The sequence below is a fragment of the Panthera onca genome, chromosome A2 (genome assembly GCF_046562875.1).
Source record: "Panthera onca isolate mPanOnc1 chromosome A2, mPanOnc1 haplotype 2, whole genome shotgun sequence".
In the NCBI taxonomy this organism is placed as follows: Eukaryota; Metazoa; Chordata; class Mammalia; order Carnivora; family Felidae; genus Panthera; species Panthera onca.
The window spans coordinates 56391353-56413104 of record NC_138340.1 but is presented as its reverse complement, the minus strand read 5'-3'; the positions used below and the strand labels follow the sequence as shown (position 1 = coordinate 56413104).

At 50.2% G+C, this 21752-nt stretch overlaps 1 protein-coding gene and 2 long non-coding RNA genes across 8 annotated transcripts in view; 1 reads left to right on the top strand and 2 right to left on the bottom strand.

Moving 5' to 3' along the window:
- The window catches only part of LOC144615675 (uncharacterized), a 73028-nt gene extending 70606 nt beyond the window's left edge, over positions 1–2422 (bottom strand). Inside the window, exons 1-2 of the long non-coding RNA XR_013554103.2 lie at positions 2254–2422; positions 407–588 (exon numbers count right to left, since the gene is read on the bottom strand). This is a non-coding gene — a long non-coding RNA (uncharacterized LOC144615675). The remainder of the gene's footprint in view (positions 1–406; positions 589–2253) is intronic.
- IQSEC1 (IQ motif and Sec7 domain ArfGEF 1) overlaps positions 1–21752 on the bottom strand; it is a 423845-nt gene that overhangs the window by 250442 nt on the left and 151651 nt on the right. The gene's annotated exons all lie outside the window — the stretch shown is intronic.
- LOC144615674 (uncharacterized) overlaps positions 2492–21752 on the top strand; it is a 28049-nt gene continuing 8788 nt past the window's right edge. The window contains exons 1-2 of the long non-coding RNA XR_013554100.2: positions 2492–2640; positions 17534–17639. This is a non-coding gene — a long non-coding RNA (uncharacterized LOC144615674). The remainder of the gene's footprint in view (positions 2641–17533; positions 17640–21752) is intronic.

Here is a 21752-nt window from a genome sequence, read left to right as displayed (position 1 = left end):
AGTGAAGCCAAGACCTCATTGGTGAGTAACTGTCAACTGCCCAACAATGGGAGTGAAGAACTTTCCCAGGAGAGACAGAGTCACAGACAAATGTTGTAAGGAGGGAGGGAGCAACTTGAGTAAGGACCGAAAGGCCAGTGGTGCCTCAGCAAAGCAATGGGGCGATGGGCAAGAGTTCATGGATTATGCGTATCGGTTAGGTTAGGATGGGTTACGCTGCATAACACACAATTCTCTAAATCTCAGTGGCCTACAATAAAGTTTCTTTATGTCTCAGACTACATGCACATGTGGCTCTCCTTCGTCTCCTCTCCCCTCTGGACTCAGGTTGACAGAGCAGTCTGTCTCTATGTGGAATATTGCCATTGTCGTGGAAAAAGGAAAAGAAAAGTGGTAAAGTACTCACTGGTTCTTAACGTGTGTGCTCACATCTGTTTTCACTGTTCAGCAGCCCCTCTGCCATGCCCGAGGACAACATGGGCCGTGCTGTATAATCCTCCAACCGAGCAGTGCACTTCGATACAGGGAACCGAATGTGGGGGAGTGGTAATCCAGTTCCACACCGTGCTTATGATTTTGACGTCTTTCCTAGGATCAGTGAAATCTGTTGAATAAACTGTTCATTTCTAAAAATCCCTCTGGCTGTAGTGAGAGACACAGACTGGAAATGGGCAACGGTGGCATTTGGGAGAAAATTCAGGAGGCTGCCTCAGTTTCCCCAGGCAATAAAAAAAAAGAAAAGTACTTTACACTAGGGTCATGGCAGTGGAAATGGAGAGAAGCCAAGAGATTTAAAAGATGGCAGGGTCTAGTGATGTACAAAGAGGAGCAGAGGTGAGTGAATGTGTGACCCCAGAATGGCGAAAAGGTACAGCAGGCTTGGCTTCTCATGTCTTAAACAGTTGCTGGCTCCCATCTTTGGGGAGGACCAGCTACTCTATTCTCTACTTGTCCATGGGCTCTCTATGTTCCCCTAAGAAATCTCCCTTCTTGCTTGAAAAAAAAAAAGGCTGAGCTAAATAAAGATGGGAACACATGGATGTGGTGAGCAGCCAAGTGAGCTGACAAATGAGTGACACAGTGACCAGGGGAATTAATTCATGTCTCCAAGTGTTCAAAGAGTGAAGAGAAACTAGGCCCAAGCGGAAGAAAAAGAAAGTCCTCCCACTGGGCATGCCTCAAAAGGATCCCTAGCCTCCCTACTGACACATCCGGCATCTTTCTTCTCCCACGGGGCTATGACCAATTTCGGCTATAACAGAGAAAGGGGAGTGGGTGAGAGAAGAAGAAGGGAGGGACAGGGAGGCAGAGGAAGGATGGGCTCCATGGACATATAGCAACCTCTATAGAATCCTCTCGTCTCCTCCATGTGGCCTCCCTCCCTATGCTTTCTTTTCAGAGTTCCAGACTTGACTTTCAGTGGTGGGAGGGCTTGGGATTCACAAACACCTCAAAAGAGAATTTCTGTAGCAGCACCATTAGGCCACCTTACAGGAATTTAGAGCCTTGGGGTCCACACAGGCACAGAAAGCCGCGGGGGTCTCCTCTGTCCTGGGTGTTCTCAATAGCCAAGAAGAGGAAGGTTCAGACACAGAACTGTATGGTTGTGGAGTCAGTTCAGCGCACCCATGGGGACAGCAAACAAGATGCTCCCTGTGGCAGCAGAGGGAGTGTTGTGGTCACTGTCCATGGTGCTTACAGGCTGACTCAGCTAGAGAGGCTTGTTCTAAAACCCAGCCACACAGGATGTCAGAGCTGAGAGGGCTCCAGGATTTCAACTTTCCCAGTGCCTCATTTTGCAGATAAGAAAGCACAAGCCCAGAGAGGGGAAAGACTTCCCTCGGGGCCACACAGTGGGTGGCACCGAGGGACTGGAAGCTAGCCTCTAGATGCTTGCTCAGACAAAACTCATTTCCTTGGAAGGCTCCTGGGATTTGCCCCCAGAAACCCAGAATAATTAGACCCTGAAAACTTACGGGAGCACATAGTAGGTACTCAGTGGACACTGGTTGACTGAATAAACGATTATACCGGGGCGCAAAAAAACAAATCTTGAAGCTGGGCATGGGCCCCGGATCCTGAATTCAAACAGGAAGTCGTGTTCCTTTTTGGTATGGGTGAAATGGTACAGAAGAAAGCAGTGGGGGAAGGGAAGAAGTGCTGCCACGAAGACAGTGGGGTGGCGGGAAGAGGATAAGAGCAGGTGCAACCCAGGATATTAAGCGCAGAGGAGGGCAGCAACTGGACACTAACCTCTGTTCTCTCAGGTTCACTTCTACCCTGGAAATCAGGTTGAACGGCTCAGGAGTTTCCTTAGGGAGGGTGGTCACACGACCTCAATCTGGCCATCCTCCCTGGCCACAGTGATTGGCTCAGCACTGGGTAGGTGCCAGTCAGGTCCCAGTGGGTCCAGACCTTAGGGCTGGAATCATAGGGAATGAGGGGTTCTTTTTCTGTTGGGAGGCTGAAGGTGACTGTTGGGGGCCATCTTGCTTTCCTAACGGAAAAGCCCAGCTGAGAATGACACCAGCACAGAGGAAAGTAAGCAAGGCCAAGAGGTCGGGAAAGATGATTGCTACTGATGTCATCAAGCACCCAGGTACGGCCTTGCCTAAAACTGTCTGCCCTTAGCCTTCTTAGGTACATAAATCATTCTCTCCTGCCTCGTTTGATTGCTTGTTTAGGCCTCTTTGGTTTTTCTGTCACTCAGTGGCTATCAAAAAACAACAACAACAACAACAACAACAACAACAACAACTCCAATTGCTCCTTGAAGTTGTCTAAATGGAGCATCCTGGAATTGTGACAGTATGGATTTAGGCTAGGTTCAAGGGGGACTTTGAGATAACAGTGCAAAACTCCACAGTCTAACCTGGAGAGCCAAATGGATTCAAACCGTATCTGTTGGCGGCCTGCTATAGGCTGGGCCAGTCACATTACCCAAATTAATCCTCATAGGACCGACCCTGTTAAGGTAGCAACTGATGACCCCATTTTAGAGGACGTGGCGGAGGCTCAGAGAAAGGAGGTGACAGGGCTATAGCTTGGAAGTGTGGAGCCCAGATTGCACACCCGGATTCTGCTGTGTGCAGCCTGAGAAGCCTCATGGTACGGCCTGTCTGTGTGTCAGGGCACCCGGCCCCACGCCTGGCATTCTGTGGGTGCCTGAGACTTGGTAACTGTCATGTGCCTGTTACAAGACTCAAAAAAGCAATGTGCACTGAAGGCAGGCAGGAACCTTCTTTCCCCAGCACTAACACAACTTCCCAGTTCCCTGAGGACTAGAATCCTTCTCTTTCCCTTGCTTTCCTTGGCAGAGTCCTGCTCATGTGACCACAGGGCAGTCCCCCATTCACAGCCGGCATTGGGAACTGCTACAAGGGAGGCCAAGAGCCTTCACCCCTCCACCATGCCTGGGGACATCTCTTTCCTTGGAGCCTTGGGGAACCTGACACCCGACCTGCACACCCGAGGTCTTTTCCAGAACATGCCAAGAGTCTCACTCGGTTTGGAATGGGATGTATCCATCACTGCACTTTCCATGTCTCACTCGTGCACTCCTTTCTGTGCACGGTGGCCTCCCGTGCCTGCCACAGGAGAGGCCAAGCTGATAAGAAATCAACAGCTTAGCACTTGAAGGGACACACTAGGCAAGAGCTGACAGCTGGAAAGCTCTATTTAGAAAAGACCTCACGCGGGGCGCCTGGGTGGCTCAGTCGGTTAAGCGTCCGACTTTGGCTCAGGTCATGATCTCACGGTCCGCGGGTTCGAGCCCCGCGTCGGGCTCTGGGCTGATGGCTCAGAGCCTGGAGCCTGCTTCCTATTCTGTGTTTCCCTCTCTCTCTGCCCCTCCCCTGTTCATGCTGTGTCTCTCTCTGTCTGAAAAATAAATAAACGTTAAAAAAAAAATAAAAAAAAAATAAAAAGAAAAGACCTCACGCTTTACACTGAAGAGGCTGTCGAAGCCCTCGGGGTCCGGAAGCAGTGCTTGGGCCAAAGTGAACTGGAAGGCTTCATGATGGCTCGAGGCTCTGGCCATGATGGGGGAGGAGAGGGTGTGGTGAGGTCCCTGGGGTGACCCGAAGGCCCACTGCGTGCAGGCTCAGGTTGGCCAGAGAGGAAAAGGCAGAGGCTTGTCCCAGAGGTGTTCACAGACCAAACATGAATGGGCCAACCAGACAGACAGAGCACTGTAGCTCATGGGTGTAGAGTACAGGGACAGGGGCAGAGATCCAAGTCTGCTGGGGAACTAGTTAAGAACAGAGAAATTTTAACCGACACTAGAAGGCTGTATCAGTTGGATGTGTTTGGCTGAAGTGACAGAAAACCCTACCAAGAGTGGCTTAAACTCTGAAGGCATCTAACATTGAATGTTTAATGACGATGTGAGAGATGGGAGGTCCAGAGGTGGTCTGGTGGCTCACAATGTCATCAGTGACCCAGGTGCCGCCTGCCTCTCCGTTCTACCGTTAACAGAATATTGGTGTCACTGGTTCACGGTTGCCGTGTGGCTGCCTCCACTCCGGCCGTCACATCTGCACAGTTAGCACTCAAGTCGGAAGCAAGGGGGCACCTTCTTGAACCCTGCCCACCTCTACTCAGGAAGGAGAATCTCTCACAGAAGCCCCCAAAGACTTCCTCTAATACCTCATTGGCCAGAACTGGGTCCCGAGCCCCTTCCCCAGCCAGTCACCAGCTGCAGGAAAAGTGGTTGCCGTGACTGGCTTGGACCAACCCTGATTCCTCCAAGTGGAGCATCCACAGGAAGAAGGCAGGGCGGGCTGGACAAAGGCTACTATGTGAGCATCTGACACCATCCAGCTCTAAGGGACAAGTGGATAAGGGAGCCGAGGGCTCAAAGCACAGGGAATGGAGAGCCGAAGGAATGGCACAGAGGTGCAGAGGTGTGGGGACAGTTTGGGTGCTCGGGATTACTGCTGGTTCCTTACCGTGGGAACACAGCACAGGTGGGAAAGGTGGGCAGGCCCTCATTTTCCAGTTTAGGCCTGGAGTGGGGCAGGCCTTAGGCTATGGGGAGCTCCTAGGAGACACTGAGCATGAGAGTGAGTGCGGGAGCAGAGGGGAAATCGCAGTTTTGTACGGGCACTTTAGGAACGGAGTAGAGCCATTCTGCGACAGCCAATAATGTCGCTAATAAAACTCTGGTGGCCTCTATTCAAACGGATGATTATAATTGACAAGAGAGAGCAAACATGACCTTAACTCGTACATTTGGTAGTGGCAGCTACCTGTTTCTGGATATTAGAACGCACACCCTCAGCCTGGTCCTTTAGACAGCTACTGTGTCACATCCGCGACCCTGTGGCCCCCACTGGTCCCACCTGCCCTCAGCCTGGCTTCCAGCCGGAGGCCCCAGGGGGCCTGAAATGACTCGGTGCCCGGTGTTGTCATGTACACGGGATGCCCCCAGCTCAAGGGTGGGGCTGACTGTGTCCCACTCTACAGAAAAGACAGCAGAGGCTGGAAGTGAGTGGGGGCTTGCTGTGAGGTGTGGGGTAGGGTGTGACCCCAGAGCCTCTACCTTTCCCCATCCACCGTGCTATGTATGACTTCAGGACTTCAGGAAGTTTGCTTATTGGCTAAACAAACCGAAGGGGGGCTCAGAACTCCTGCCCACTCCAGCGCTCCACCAGGGGGTTGCAGAGGATGGGAAGGGAGAGGACATGGGGAGGGGAGGGAGGAGGGCTCTGCTCTGTGCCATGCTCACCCATGCAGAGGGGCACACATGTGACCCCATAAACGTGTCATCCATCCGTTATGCCCTGGGGCCCTCTGAGCTGAGTGTGAAGAATGCCCTGCTCTTGCAGGGACCACACGGTCTGGGGGTGCCCAGGTGGGCAGGTGCACCGCAGGAGAGGCCCTCACGGTCCAGCCCGTGTCTGAGAGGGCAGCAGCCCTAATGAAGGCCCTCTGTTCCAGGAAATCACATCCTGGGATGGACAGGTGCCTGGGTTGCCAGGTCAGCCAATTCTGGCCTTAAAGGGCAAGCTGGTATCATCCAGGGGGCTGTTTTTTTTTTTAATTAAATGGCACATTGAGAACCCACTAGTTAAGCCCCAATCCTGCTCTCTTGTAGCCCTCAGCCTCAGCTTTGATTTCTTCTGGGGCCACAGCTTCTGAGCTTCAAGTTGAGTCCCATTATGCACATCAATTCTGTTCCCTTCCTGCGTTGACTTTAGTGTTAAGAGGCCACCCCAATAAACTCCCCCTCGCACACAGGCCAGCAGGCCTCTTTTCATGCAGTTCTGTAAAACGTTGAGCTGAGGGTTTAGAATCACAAGGCTGGGAGGGGCCTGTCTGACCAAGCAGGGCGGGTGGGCGGGCACCAAGGATTCACCCAGAAAACCTCAGCCAGCAAAGTGTCAGGCCGCCAGGAGAGCTGCCGCCAGGGATTGAGTGGGTTTAGAGGAAATCGATTAAGTGGATTCATCCAGCTGCCTCCGGGACGGCAGGCCCCGGAGGGGGGCTGTATGTGTGAAAGATGGAGTGTCCCAGCCGCCTGGACCCGCCCCTTCTCCAAACCAGGTGGCGAGACATGGCTTTGAAATAGGAACACTGGCATTCAAAGCTGGCTCCATCTCTTAGTCATCAAAAGGAAAATGAGCCTCAGTTTTCTTATCTGTAAACTGGGACTCTTGAAAGCCCTCCCTCTTAGGGTGGGGTGGGGGGGGGGATTAAGCGAGGTAACACCGGGTTAGCTCGGAAGCTGGTTGGGGCTGAGTGTGCTCCCAGACACGCTATCATTGCTGTCGTGATCCCTGTCTTCCAGGGCAGGGTTGGAATGCTTTCTCCGTAAAGCATTTTGCTCCGCCTTTGTGTCTGCCACAACTCCTCGGCTCTGCTGTTCTGGTGCAAAACAAACCTTAGCCATAGAGTCCGCACTCTCCAGCTCTGCTTTCTGGGTGACGGGGGTTCAGGCACCTGGGACCCGCCATGTGTCACAGTCGCATTTTCAGCAGTGGGCAGGGCTGTTTTCCCAACAAGTTGCACTTGGCCTTGGATCGCTAACCCTGTTCTAGGAAGCTGGCTAGGCATGAGTCCCCTGGAGTCCCCTAAATTCCCCGGGCAGAGGCTCATGTGCCCTGGAATCCATACCTCCTGGCCCCCAAGCAGTGGGGCAATTAGTAAATCGTGCCCCTGGGGGCCTTGCAGCTAAGACCCGAGTGAGTGGCGCTCTGTCCCTTATTCAAACTACCAGGAAACCCAGTCGTGGGAGACGGGGGATTCGCCCAGGTCACACAAACTCAGTTCAGACTTCCTGGGGCACTGTGATCTGCTCTTCATCACTGTCAGTGACAAGGGAAAGGCCTCAGGTGGGAGGGGTGTGTGGGCAGGAGGACCTGTTGGGTCACGCTAGCCTCGCCTGTCAAGGAGCAGCTCTGGGTGACACATGGCCCACGTGTGTCACCTTTCAGCTCGTAAGAGAAGGTCCCTTTGGAAGCACTGGCTTCTGTCCTTCGATGGAGAGCCGACTGCGTGCCAAGCACAGCAACCCTACGAGTCAGGTTGGGAAAGCCGGGCACAGAGAGGTCAGGGCAGTTTCCAGGTCACACAGCAGGTAGGGGCAGAGCTGGGGTCTGATGCAGACCTGATGCCCAGGCCCACACTCTCTACTTCCCCAGGAGCCATCATGACACATGCCAGTGTCCCTCGGAGAGGTACCAGCTATCAGCCCCGGGAGCCATCCCTGCCCAACAACCAGGCAGTCATAAAAGGGAGGAAGGACAGGGACGTCTCCTGGGTGCCAGGCTGGGTTTGAATCTTGGCTCTGTCTCCGGGTGAGTCGCCAAGTCCTCCTGTCCCCATGGTGCTGAAATCAGCAACTACTTTTTAAAAAAATTTTTCTAATTAACGTTTTTTTACTTAGTTTTGAGAGAGAGAGAGAGACACAGAGCGTGAGCGAGGGAAGGGCCAGAGAGAGAGGGAGACACGGAATCCGAAGCCAGCTCCAGGCAGTGAGGCGGCTCTGCCAGTGAGGCGGAGACCTAGCGGCCTGCAGGCCACTGCACCCTGCCCAGGAGGCTGATTTTGGGGTGGTGGTGGTGGTGAAGGGGTGCCCCTGCATGTCCACAAGGAGGCCACCAGGTGGGGGCACAGGGGCTGCGCATATCCTGAATCTGGACCCTGTCTCGGGGCTCCTGGCCCTCAGCCCATCTCTAGTCAAGCGACTTTAACCAAGGGCCAGGAACTAGGCCGCAGGGGCCAAATCCAGACTTTGAAAGAATTAATTTTCACATTCAACATTGGGAGAGTTCAGATGGAAACCCAGGTGTGGCGATTTTAGCGGTGGCTGTGTGATCTGACATGAGAAGATCTAGCTGGGGAGGAGCCAACAAGGAGGGAGAGCGTGCAAGTTGTTTTTGCATCTTGCATCCATGAAATACAGCCAGATCAATTCCAAACCATCCTGCACACCTAGAAAACTGATTTGAGTATTAACACAACAACATGCACAACCTGAACCACAGAACTCAGCAGGTACACGACACGGAGAGGCGAACTGGGGGGAGAGAGAAGCCGCGGAGGGCAGGGAGCTGTTTTTGCATGTAGAGAGAGGATGGAGACGCGGGCGGGGGGGTGAGGTACGGGAAAAGCACTCCCCCCCCCCCCCCCCAAAAGCATTTGGAGAGAAAGTGAAAAAGTGGAAACAGCCACAGTGACTGAACTAAAAAGGGAGAAAGGAGAAAGGAGAGGGCTTAAATTCCATTAAGATGCTATAAACAGGTGGAACGCAGAGCCTGGAAGTCCGCAGCTCAATACCTGGCAGTGCTCTGGTGGGAAGGGCAAATCCCCAGGAGGAGAGTGAAGTCCAGAGGGTCTTCGAGCCACAGGGGAGAGGCGGTTCCCCTGCTGGGAGGACATCTGGTAGAGGCGATGCGGCCCCCACAGAGGCAAAGGTACCAGCAGACCCCGGAGAACAACCATATTCGCCGGTGTTGGAACAAGGTTGTCAAGGGTGAAGCCTGGCGCCAGAATTGTGTCATGATTTTGCATAATCCCTGAGATGCTGCAGCTATATGATTGCGTGAACTTTCTCTGGGGCGGGCTGGCACCCGGTCGCAGTCTCTGCGCATCAGCAGCAGCACGGTCCTGTGAACGTTCCTGGGTGCGGTTGGCACCTGGCCATTGCTCAGTGAGACTCTCCCGCGGAAAGTCTCAGCGGGTCAAAGCCACAGACCCTCAGAAGTGAAGGGTCGGGAAACACCGCTGCATCTGAGATAAAACTCAGGAGGGAGGTGCCGCCTGGCAACCTGACGGCTTGGTCACGGACAGTGTAAAAGCAGGCAGTGAATGGAAGCCGGAGACAAAGGACAGGTGTGCGACTGCTGGTTGGGGACAGCAGAGTTCCCATACTAGAGACTGGGTAGCCGGGAGTTGCCATTTTCACCCCTCCCGCGCATGAGCATACATACCTACAAGCGCCACAACAATCCACCCCAGTAAGCTAAGCAGCGTCATCTAGTGGAGAATGGAGCCGTTACACTAAGCCCCGCCCAACTGGGCCAACCTCGCTCTTCAGGAACACCACAAGTCTCTGCTTGCTTAGTTTATGGACTATAAAGTGCTTCATAGTTTGACTTCTAGGGAAAAAGGATGTAATTTCAACCATATTTCAGGCTGTTTGCTGGTCCATCTATTCCATTTTCTTTTTCTTTTTTTGTTTCTTTTCTTTTTCTTGACTACAGAAAGAGAAAAAATTTATTTTTATTTTCAATTTTTATTAAAAATATTTTTCTTTAATTTTTCTTTCTACTATACTTTTTACTTTTTTGTAAGTTTTCAAATTCTATTTTACTTCCATCATTTCATTTTATTCTATATTCATTTTTCATTCTATATTCATTTTTTTCAAATTTTCAAATGTTTTCCTTCCCCCTCCCTTTTTTTTCCCTCCAATCTATCAATCTCATTTCAAGAACCAGAACAAAACACACCTAGGATCTAGCATCATTTATTTGATTTTTGTGTGTGTGTGTGTGTTTAATTTTTAATTTTATATTTTTTACATGATTAATTCCTCTTCTTCCTTGAAAATGACAAGACGAAGTTATTCACCCCAAAAGAAAGAGCAGGAAGAAACGACAGCAAGGGATTTAACCGACACAGACCCAATCAAGATGTCTGAATCAGAATTTAGAATCACAATAATAAGAATACTACCTGGAGTCGAAAATAGATTAGAACCCCTTTCTGCACAGATAACAGAAGTTAAATCTAGTCAGGATGAAATAAAAAATGCTATACTGAGCTGCAATCTTGAAAGGATGCCATGGTGGCAAGGATGGATGAGGCAGAGAAGTGATTCAGGGATACAGAGGACAAACTTATGGAGAATAATGAAGCAGAAAAATAGAGGGAGACCAAGGCAAAAGAGCACGATAAATCAGTGACTCATTAAAAAGGAACAACATCAGAATCATAGGGGTCTCAGGAGATGAAGAGAGAGAGAAAGGGGTAGAAGGTTTAAGTGAGCAAATCACAGAAGAAAAGTGTCCTAATCTGGAGAAAGACACAGACATCAAAATCCAGGAGGTACAGAGGACTCCCATTAGATTCAACAAAAACTGACCATCAACAAGGCATCTCATAGTCAAATTCACAAAATACTCAGGCGAGGAAAGAATCATGAAAGCAGCAAGGGAAACAAGTCCTTAACCTACAAGGGAAGACAGGTCAGGTTTTCAGCAGACCTATCACCAGAAACTTGGCAGGTCAGAAAGGAGTGGCAGAATATATTCAATGTGCTGAATTGGAAAAATATGCAGCCCAAAATTCTTTATCCAGTAAGGCTGTCATTCAAAATAGAAGGAGAGATTAAAAGTTTCTTAGACAAACAGAAATTAAAGGAGTTTGTGACCGCTAAACCAGTCCTGCAAGGAAGTTTAAGGGGGACTCTCTGAGGGGGGAAAGGATGAAAAAAAAAAAGAGAGAGAGAGAGACAGAGAGAGAGACCAAAAGCAACAAAGACTAGAAAGGACAAGAGAACACCACCAGAAACTCCAACTCCACAAGAAACATAATGGCAATAAATTTATATCTTTCAGTACTCACTCTAAATGTCAATGGACTAAATGCTCCAACCAAAAGACATAGGGTAACAGAATGGATAAGAAGACAAGATCCATGTATATGCTGTTTACAAGAGATCCACTTTAGAACTAAAGATATCTTCAGATTCACGGTAAGGGGATGGAGTACCATCTATCATGCTAATGGCTGACAAAAGAAAGCCAGAGTAGCCATACTTATATCAGACCATCTAGACTTTAAAATAAAGACTGTAACAAGAGATGAAGAAGAGCATTATATCATAATGAAGGGTCTATCCACCAAGAAGACCTAACAATTGTAAAGATTTATGCTCCAAATGTAGGAGGACCCAAATATATAAGTCAATTAATCACAAACAGAAAGAAACTCATTGATAATAATACCATCATAGTAGGGGACTTCAACACCCCACTTACAACAATGGACAGATCATCTAAACAGAAAACCAAGAAGTAAACAATGGCTTTGAATGACACACTGGACCAGATGGACTTAACAGATATATTCAGAAAATTAAATCCTAAAGCAACACGGGGTGCCTGGGTGGCTCAGTCAGTTATGCGTCCGACTTCGGCTCAGGTCATGATCTCGTGGTCCGTGAGTTCGAGCCCCACGTCGGGCTCTGTGCTGACAGCTCAGAGCCTGGAGCCTGCTTCAGATTCTGTGTCTCCCTCTCTCTCTAATCCTCCCCCATTCATGCTCTGTCTCTCTCTGTCTCAAAAATAAAGAAACGTTAAAAAAATTTAAATCCTAAAGCAACGGAATATACATTCTTCTCCAGTGCGCTCAGAATTTGCTCCAGAAGAGATCATGTACTGGGACACAAATAAATCCTCAACAAACACAAAAAGATCGAGATCATAACATGGATAGTTTCAGACCACAATGCTGGGAAACTCAAAATCAACCACAAGAAAAAAATGTGGAAAGATAACAAATACTTGGAGACTAAAGAACATCCTACTAAAGAATGAATGGGCCAACCAAGAAGCTGAAGAGGAAATTTAAAAGTACATGGAAGCCAATGAAAATAACACCACAGCCCAAACCCTCTGGGACACTGCAAAGGCGGTCATAAGAGGGAAGGATATAGCAATCCAGGCCTTCTGACAGAAGGAGGAAAGGTCTCAGATACACAACCTAACCTTACACCTTGAAGAGCTGGAAAAAGGACAGCAAGGAAAACCCAACACCAGCAGAAGACAGGAAATAATAAAGATTAGAGCAGAAATCAATGCTATTGAAACCAAAAAACAAAACAAAACAAAACAAAAACCCAGTAGAACAGATCAATGAAACCAGAAGCTGGTTCTTTGAAAGCATTAACACAGTTGATAAACCACTAGCCAGTTTGACCAGAAAGAAAAAGGAAAGGACCCAAATAAATAAAATCAGGAATGAAACAGGAGAGATCACAACCAACACAGCAGAAATAAAAACAATAAGAGATTATTATGAACAATTATACACCAATAAAGTGGGCACTCTCGAAGAAACGGACAAATTCCCAGAAACATATAAATACCAAATCTGAAACAGGAAGAAATGGAAAATTTGAACAGACCCATAACCAGTAAAGAAATCTAAATAGTAATCAAAAATCTCCCCCAAAACAAGAGTCCAGGGCCAGATGGCTTTCCAGAGGAATTCTACCAAACATTTAAGGAAGAGTTAACACTTATTCTCTTGAAGCTGTTCCAAAAAAATAGAGGAGTGGAAGGAAAACTTCCTTTCTATGAGGCCAGCATTACCTGGATTCCAAAACCAGATAGAGACCCCACTAAAAAGGAGAACTATAGACCAATTTCCCTGCTGAACATGGATGCAAAAGTCCTCAACAAGGTATTAGCCAACAGGACCCAACAATACATTAAAAAAATTATTCGCCACAACCAGGTGGGATTTATACCTGGGATGCAGGGCTGGTTCAATATCTGCAAACAATAGATAGGATTCATCACCTCAATAAATGAAAGGACAAGAACCACATGATCCTCTCAATAGATGCAGAGAAAGCATTTGACAGCATCCTTTCTTGATAAAAACCATCAAGAGAGTAGGGATAGAAGGATCACACCTTGAGATCATAAAAGCCATATATGAAAGACCCAATGCTAATATCATCCTCAATGGGGAAAAACTGAGAGCTTTCCCCCTAAGGTCAGGAACAGGGCAGGGATGTCCACTCTCACCATTTTTATTCAACATAGTATTGAGAGTCTTAGTCTCAGCAATCAGACCACACAAAGAAATAAAATGTATCCAAATCAGCCAGGAGGAGGTCAAACTTTCACTCTTTGCAGATGACATGATACTCTATATGGAAAACCCAAAAGATTCCATCAAAAAACTGCTAGAACTGACCCATGAGTTCAGCAAAGTCACAGGATATAAAATGAATGCACAGAAATCAGTTGCATTCCTATACACCAACAATGAAGCAACAGAAAGAGAAATCAAGGAATCGATCCCATTTACAACTGCACCAAAAACCATGAAACACCTAGCGATAAATCTAACCAAAGAGGTGAAAAATATATACACTGAAAACTATAGAAAGCTTATGAAAGAATTTGAAGAAGACACAAAGAAATGGAAAAATATTCCATGGTCCTGGATAGGAAGAACAAATATTGCTAAAATGTCAATGCTATCCAAAGCAATCTACATAGTCAATGCAATCCCTATCAAAATAACACCAGCATTCTTCCTAGAGCTAGAACAAAGAATCTTAAAATTTGTATGGAACCACAAAAGACCCCAAAGAGCCAAAGCAATCTTGAAAAAGAAAACCAAAGCAGGAGGCATCATAATCCCAGACTTCAAACTTTATTACAAAGCTGTAATCATCAAGACAGTATGGTACTGGCACAAAAACAGACCCTCAGATCAATGGAACACAATAGAGAACCCAGAAATGGAGCCACAAATGTATGGCCAACTAATCTTTGACAAAGCAGGAAAGAATACCCAATGGAATAAAGACGGTCCCTTCAGCAATTGGTGCTGGGAAAACTGGACAGCGACATGCAGAAAAATGAACCTGGACCACTTTCTTACACCATACACAAAACTAAACTCAAAATGGATGAAAGACCTAAACGTAAGACAGGAAGCCATCAAAATCCTCCAGGAGCAAGCAGGCAAAAATCTCTTTGATCTTGGCCACAGCAACTTCGTACTCAGCACGTCTCCGGAGGCAAGGAAATAAAACGCAAAAATGAACTACTGGGGCCTCATCAAAAGGAAAATTCTGCACAGCGAAGGAAACAATCGGCAAGATTTAAAGGCAACCAACAGAATGGGAGAAGATATTTGCAAATGACGTATCAGATAAAGGGTTAGTATCCAAAACCTATAAAGAACTTATCCAACTCAACACCCAAAAATCAAACAATCCAGTGAAGAAATGGGCAAAAGACATGAATAGACGCTTCTCCAAAGAAGACATCCAGATGGCCAACTGAAACATGATAAAATGCTCAACATCACTCATCATCAGGGGAATACAAATCAAAACCACAATGAGAGAACACCTTATACCTGTCAGAATGGCTAACCTTAACAACTCAGGCAACAACAGATGTTGGCGAGGATGCAGAGAAAGAGGATCTCTTTTGCATTGTTGGTGGCAATGCAAGTTGCTGCAGCCACTCTGGAAAACAGTATGGAGTTTCCTCAAAAAGTTAAAAATAGAACTACCCTACGACCCAGCCATTGCACTACTAGATATTTATCCAAGGGATACAGGTATGCTGTTCTGAAGGGACACATGCACGCCAATGTTTACAGCAGCACTGCCGACAATAGCCAAAGTATGGAAAGAGCCCAAATGTCCATCTCTGGATGAATGGATAAAGATGTGGTATATACATACAATGGAGTATTATTCGGCAATCAAAAAGAATGAAATCTTGCCATTTGCAACTACGTGGATGGAACTAGAGGGTATTATGCTAAGTGAAGTTAGTCAGTCAGAGAAAGACAAATTCCTATAACTTCACTCCTATGAGGACTTTCAGATACAAAACAGAGGGAAGGGAAGCAAAAATAATATAAATACAGGGAGAGAGACAAAACATAAGAGACTCTCACACCTGGAGAACAAACAGAGGGTTACTGGAGGGGTTGTGGGAGGGGGGATGGGCTAAATGTGTAAGGGGCATTAAGGAATCTATATTGTTGCACTATATGCTAACTAACTTGCATATAAAGTCAAAAAAATAAATATAAACAGAAAAAGAAGATCCAGATGCTTGGGGGACATTCCCTCCGGACCGCTCTCTCCTGGGGCTGAGCTGGAGCCATCTTGTGGACAGAGCTTGTCCCCCTCCACAGTCCCCACTGCTCCCTAAGCTCCCCCTGCCTCTCCAGACTCGGCCCCTGGAGTCATCTGAGTCTGCTGTCCTCCCTGCTGCCTCATGGAGCTTCACTTCCTCATCTGGGCATGAACCACAGCCATGTCAGCCTGCCCCAGTCCCTGGCCAGGGGTCTCAATGGGCTGAGAAGGTAGCCCTCAAGGCCGGCCCTGCAGAAGCAGCTGAGAAGGGGAGGAGGTGGGCCAGGAGTTGGGAACAAGGGCTCTGGGAAGTGTCCCCAAGGTATGCCACGGCTTCTGACTTCCCAAGATCCACCCTAACAGTCCCTCATACGGCCCTCCATCAGGCATTTGCAGACCCCAGCCAGCGGGTGTCTGTGGTCCCAAGGTCAACACTGAGGGCACACAGCAGCAGACGCCCGGCCCAGCGCTCCAGTTCTGGCATGTATAGCTCATGTATGGCACATCTGCTCATGTATAGCACAGCATCCTGTGAGGTGGCTGTGGCCAGGCCCACTTGCAGGGAGACAAGGGGCTTGCCCGAGGTCATGCACACTAATAGGGGTTAGAACCTCAGTCTGCCAGTCTATAAAGCTGCCCCTCAAAAAGCAGACCATGTCCCCAGGAGACTGGTCATCAGGCAGTTACAATCAGGTGATTTGAGTATAGATGGGGTGAGTGTGTCAGGGTTGGGGGTGGGCAGGCAGGGTCGGAAGAGCAGAGTCCTGAAGGGGGAGGGGCTTTGCTAGGTGCTGAGGACCCAGCTTGTGCAAAGGCCCAGGGGTGGGATGCAATGGGGGCGACAGGGCTAGCATGCTAAGGCAGGAGCAGCGGAGTGGGACAGAAGGTGACGCTGGGCGCACTCGGCCCCATGTGTGGAAGCCCCCAGATTCCCCCCACCTCCCGGCTCCACCCACGTCCTGGCAGCCCTGTCTCCACGTCTCCATCTGTCTCCTGCCCTGAGGCCCGGCCCCCTAGCCGTCTCCTCAGCGTCCTGAGCTTCCACACATGGGGAAGCTGTCCTGTCTTGGCTCAGACACAACAGATGGATTCCCGCCCTTGAAGTGATAATTAGTTTCTCATTACCGAGAGGTACCATTCTGACATGTCCTCAAAGTTTAAAATAAATTAAAATTGGAAAAAAAAATCCAGACTCTTAATGGTGTAAATGAGCATGGGAGTAAGAGAAGGTCCCTCGGCTCCTATTAATGATGGAGCCCTTCTGGTCCTAGAGAGAGGGAGGAGGTGGGCTTGACCCACAGGTGGCCTGTGTCTATTCAGTATTCTATCTATCGTCACATTTTTCTCAGCCCGTTTCTGCATCTGGCCCAGAGCCCTTAGAGAGCTCACGGACTGGAGAGGAACCAGGGTGATCACAGCCCTGTGCCGGAGGGGTCTCGGTGAGGCCAGAGGGGGCTGTGGAAGGCGGTGGGAATCAAGAAGGGCTTCGAGGAGGAGGGTCTCCCAGGATGAGCCATCATCTGGCCACAGGGAAGCAATGGGAATACATGATGAATGAGTAAGTGAATGAATGAATGAACGAATGAACAAATGGGTGCCCATCCAACAGAGAGCAAGAGGGAGCAGCCAGCCCAGGCCCGGGTGAAAACACGAGGCACCCTGAGTGGGAGGGCTGTAGTGTGATAACTGCCACACACCTGTCCTTATGGCCCTCTCGCTGCCACACCTAGCCTGAGCCGGCTGCATGGGAGCCCTGCTCTGTCCTCTGCTCTGGGACACTGCTCATCATTCCTAGCAACATCCCCCAGGGTGGCCTCAGTATCCCCACGTGTACTTGTACCTGCCCCCTGGGGGTTGGCTGAGTTCAACAGATTGATAACGCAGACTCGGGTTATTTAGCTAGAAAGGTGAAACCAAGGAGTACCGAATGCACAAAATACAGACTCGAGACAAAGCTAAGATTCCACACTAATAATTACGACACGGGCATCCCGCTGTAGCCTCAGGGCCTTTGCACTTGCTCTTCTCGCAACCTGGAACTCTGCCCAGTGCATCACTTGCTCCCGAAACACCTTTAGGAACTGCGTCCAACATCCTTCTTCATTTTATTTTTCTCCACTCTATACGCCGCCACCTGACTTTGCGTACACGTCACTTCTTTTTTTTCATCTCTCCCACTAGACCGTTGGCTACATGAGAATGGAGACCCCTGCTGGCTTGAGCCACCGCTGTGCCCTGGTGTCTGGAACCAGCCCGGCATGCGAGGGCCTCAGTGAATGTGCCCCAGGTGAGTGAATGTTGTAGACCACAAACCAGAATGTCCTGGGTAGTGCTGAGGGCTGTTTATTCACCCTTTATTGACCCCCTACGTGTGCCTGGCACCGACCTAGGCGTAGACACAGCAATGAATGAGACAAAACAAACAAACAAACAAACAAACAAACAACAACCCCCAGATACCTCTGTGCCCTGCTCCTGAGGCAAAGACACTGTGGAGGGCAGACAGTGAGCACACTGTGTTAGAAGGGGCATGCGTGGCAGAGGAAAGGCAGGAGTCAGGAGGCTCAGAAGTGCCAGGGTGGGGCTGGAGGAGGCTGGGGGCCAGCCACGGCTGGGGCGTGAGGGAACAATCATGGGAGAAGAGATTGCACAGGACCTGGTGCCCTTGTGCATGAGGACTCTTCCTCCGGATGGGGGAGCCGTGCCTGGGTGCTTGAGCAGGGGTGGAGCCCTGAATGCCCCGAAGGGATGAAGTTGGTAATGGCAAGGGAGACTAGGGGTGGGGGACGCTGTGACTGGGGGTTGGGTAGGCGGGGATGGTTCTTCCGAGAAGGTGACACGTAAAATGAGGCCGGTGTGCGTGCGTCTGTCTGCCTGACAGGTCGCGTGCTGAGTCACTTTGACTTGACCTCTCTGGCTTGTCACCACCCCCTCCCGCCCCCAGGAAGAATCCTCCTTCTAGGGGCCCACTCGCCAAATAGAAACGACCAACGCAGAGCCCACACCCCCCCACCTCCTTTCAGGCTGTCAGACTCTCCGACTCCGGGCCACTGTCTACCTGGCGTAATCACCCCCGGGCCAGGTACCAGATCATTCGGGACAGCCCCCACCCAGGCCCCAGGGTCCTGAAATTATCCACACTAGCCAATCCTAAGCGTGTCACCTGCCTTGCTTGTTTCCTCCTGCAGAAACCACAAGGCACCTGTCACAATTGTCCCTCCTCCTGGGGTTTCTTCACGTGGCCCTGCACGGTGTGGCGTGCCCCTTCCTCCTGGGAACCGTGAGTAACAAACTCTTCTCAAAGGCATCGTCTCCTGATCTGTAGGCCTTACTGAACCTCAGATTTTCTCTAGATACACTTTATTTTAAAGCGGCACTACCAGACCCTTTGCAGACAATTAAGAGTAACAAACAAATGGACTGTATACGTTGTCATGGCATCTTCAGCAAAGTTAATGTTATTAGAAGTCCTTCCCCCACATAAGATGCAGGTTCCGTAAGAGCGGAGGGCGTATAGGAAATGACCCTGAGCAGACCAGGCACCTGCGAAGTCCTCGGTATCTGTCTCCCCAGACTGAGAGCTCAGGCCCAGTCGTCCCCAAGTCCCGGGCTCCACCTTCCTACCGTGCTTGCTGTTTGGTCGGTTCGTCAAATTCAGCTTTTAAGCTTGTCAGCTTCGCAGGGAACTTGTCAGCTCCAAACTCATCTTTCGAGCAATAATCAAGTTACACCGTGCGCGAGACGGCCTGTTCCCGGAGTTATTTAATTAGAATTCGCAGCTATTAGCGGGGCGAGAGTCAGCACAGCCTATTTCAAAGCCAGCTACCTCTCTGGCGGAGGGTGGGAATGCACGGTGTGGGAGGGAAGAGGATGAAGTCCCTGAAGATACGAGGTGGACTCCTTACGTTGGGAGCGTGGAGCCTCTTGTATTTCCAGGGAAGCCCCTGAAGAGGGGAGGGCTAGAGCCGAGCTTGGCTGTTCACCCCACGGAAGGAAGGGCTGAGAATTTCAGAGGGCTGTGGTTCTGGGAGCAGCCTGGCCCAAAGGAAGCACACGGAAAAGTCTGCCCCAAGACTGCTGTCCTGGTTACGACAAGGTTCAGCTGCTGTCACGGAGGTGCCCCGCATGAGTTTGCATCTCTCTCCGGCTCGGTCTACAGGCAGACGGTCCAGGGCTGGCCTGGCAGGGCTGCCCCAGGAAGCTCCTCTCTCCAAAGCCCTGTCATCCCAGAGGAGCCGCCCTGGGGCCAGGGTGGGAGTTTGCGTTCCCAGCAGCAGGACAGGGAGAGAAGCAGAAAGGGCCTGGTTCTCTGCTAGGAGACACCCCAGAAGGACAAATCGCTTCCCGTCCCATCCAGCGGGGAGAGTCTGGTCACTCAACTGGCCCTGCCGCAGAGGATGCCGGGAACCCTAGGGTCTTGGGCGGCCACACGCGCAGTTCAAAGTCCGGTGTCTGGTTACTCCGAGTAGTGGATAATGCCACCGGGAGCCACATGGACACGTCTGCCACATCCTCTTTAATGTCCTCTCTCGGCACTGACCACTCTCTACCCTGAGTTCATGTTTTACGAGAGACTGTTCATCACACAAGCTGCATGAAGTAATTTCATAATTCAGGAAGCAGGTGAGAACCCACCAGGGGTGTCAAATCGCTGAGGGACGCGATGACTGTCTCTGAAGCTCCCCACCCAGAGCCCACTGTGCACCTGCAGCCAAAGGTGTCTTGAGTCGCGGAAGTTGTCACGTTGGTCCCCACTCTTTAGAACATGAAGACTGTCCCCGAGAACCCGCTTGGACTAAGGAGACCAGAGGCAGCCAGGGGCCCTGAGCTCACAGGAGAAAGTCTCATTGGTGGAGCATCCCATGCTCCCAGCAGACTGCTTCCCAGGCCCTGAGCTAGGGGACATTCAAGTCTGGGGATGCAGAGCAAAATGCACTAGTGGGCGTGGTCCTGGAAATAAGGGGTGCTGCTCCAAACGCCCACCCCTGCCTGCCTCCCCCACCTCTGTCCTGTATGTGCACAGCTTCCTTTGGTGTGAAAACCCTCTAGGTTCCTGTGGTGGGGGGAGGGGATCCCCCCCATGCGGGACATGGAAAAGCTAGACTCCTACATTACAGTGGAGACTCAGCTGCAACGTTTGGGACCCCTAAGCTACTTTGGGGGCCCACCCCCACGCCATTTCCACTCCCACACAGGCTGGTTCTTAGGACTTTGTTACCCTGTTGTGAACTCTTGGTCATAAGCAACATAGGCCACAGGACCTAAATGTTCCCCTTGGCCCTTCTGAAAATGTGGGGCAATGTTAGTGTAGGAAGGTAGGATACAATCTCTACATTGCTTTCTTTTTTTTTTTTTTAATTTTTTTAATGTTTATTTATTTTTGAGAGACAGAAAGAGACAGAGCATGAGCATGGGAGGGACAGAGAGGGGGGAGAGACAGAATCCGCAGCAGGCTCCAGGGTCCGAGCTGTCAGCACAGAGCCTGACGCGGGGCTCGAACCCACAAACTGCAAGGTCACGACCTGAGCTAAATTGGGACACTTAAACAACTGAGCCACCCAGGCGCCCCACAATCTCTACATTTCTGTAAAAAAAAAATTTGTTATAACATTTCTTTATTTTTGAGAGAGACAGAGACAGAGTGAGAGCTGGGGAGGGGCAGAGAGAGAGGGAGACACAGGATCCGGGCTCCAAGCCGTCAGCGCAGGGCCCGATGAGGAACTCGGACCCAGGAACTGCAAGATCGTGACCTGAGCCGAAGTCGGCCACTCACCGACTGAGCCACCCAGGCGCCTCCACGGTCTGCATTTCTGCCCTGCAATACTCCCACGACAAGTCCCTTAGGTGATTTTTCCATTTAGTTGTTCTGCTGAATTCCCTAGGACTGCATCACTCCACACTCCTCCGACCGGGACATGCGCGGCCCCAATTCTGTGCGGCGAGAATGCAAACAGAGTATCTGTGATACACCTTTCTGCGGCATCAACTTCATTACGAGATTTGGAATAACGGCCTCCCTCCTCCCCACACAAAAAACACAAGAGCAGGGGAGGAGAGAGATGCCTCAGGAAAAGCAGCCCAGTCTCTAAAGCTTCACCCAGCTGGGGACAGAAGGACAGACCCGCAGCTAGGGTGGCCTCTCCTCTTGTAGGCCGCGGACACGAGATACCCTCTTGATGGGAATCCACTGCAGAGAACTCTGAGGGGTGTGCACATTCCCGTTGTCCACGGGACCGTATCTGCTTGCCCGGGCCACCGTGTCCACACGGTGCACCCACGTTGCATCACACACACCCGCGTGGGTTTGGGTCCGATTCCTGGCCAGTGTCCTGCACCTGTCCCGGGGCTTCCTGGAGCTCAGCATCTTTCGCTGCACTTAAAATGCAGGGACGGGGAACCT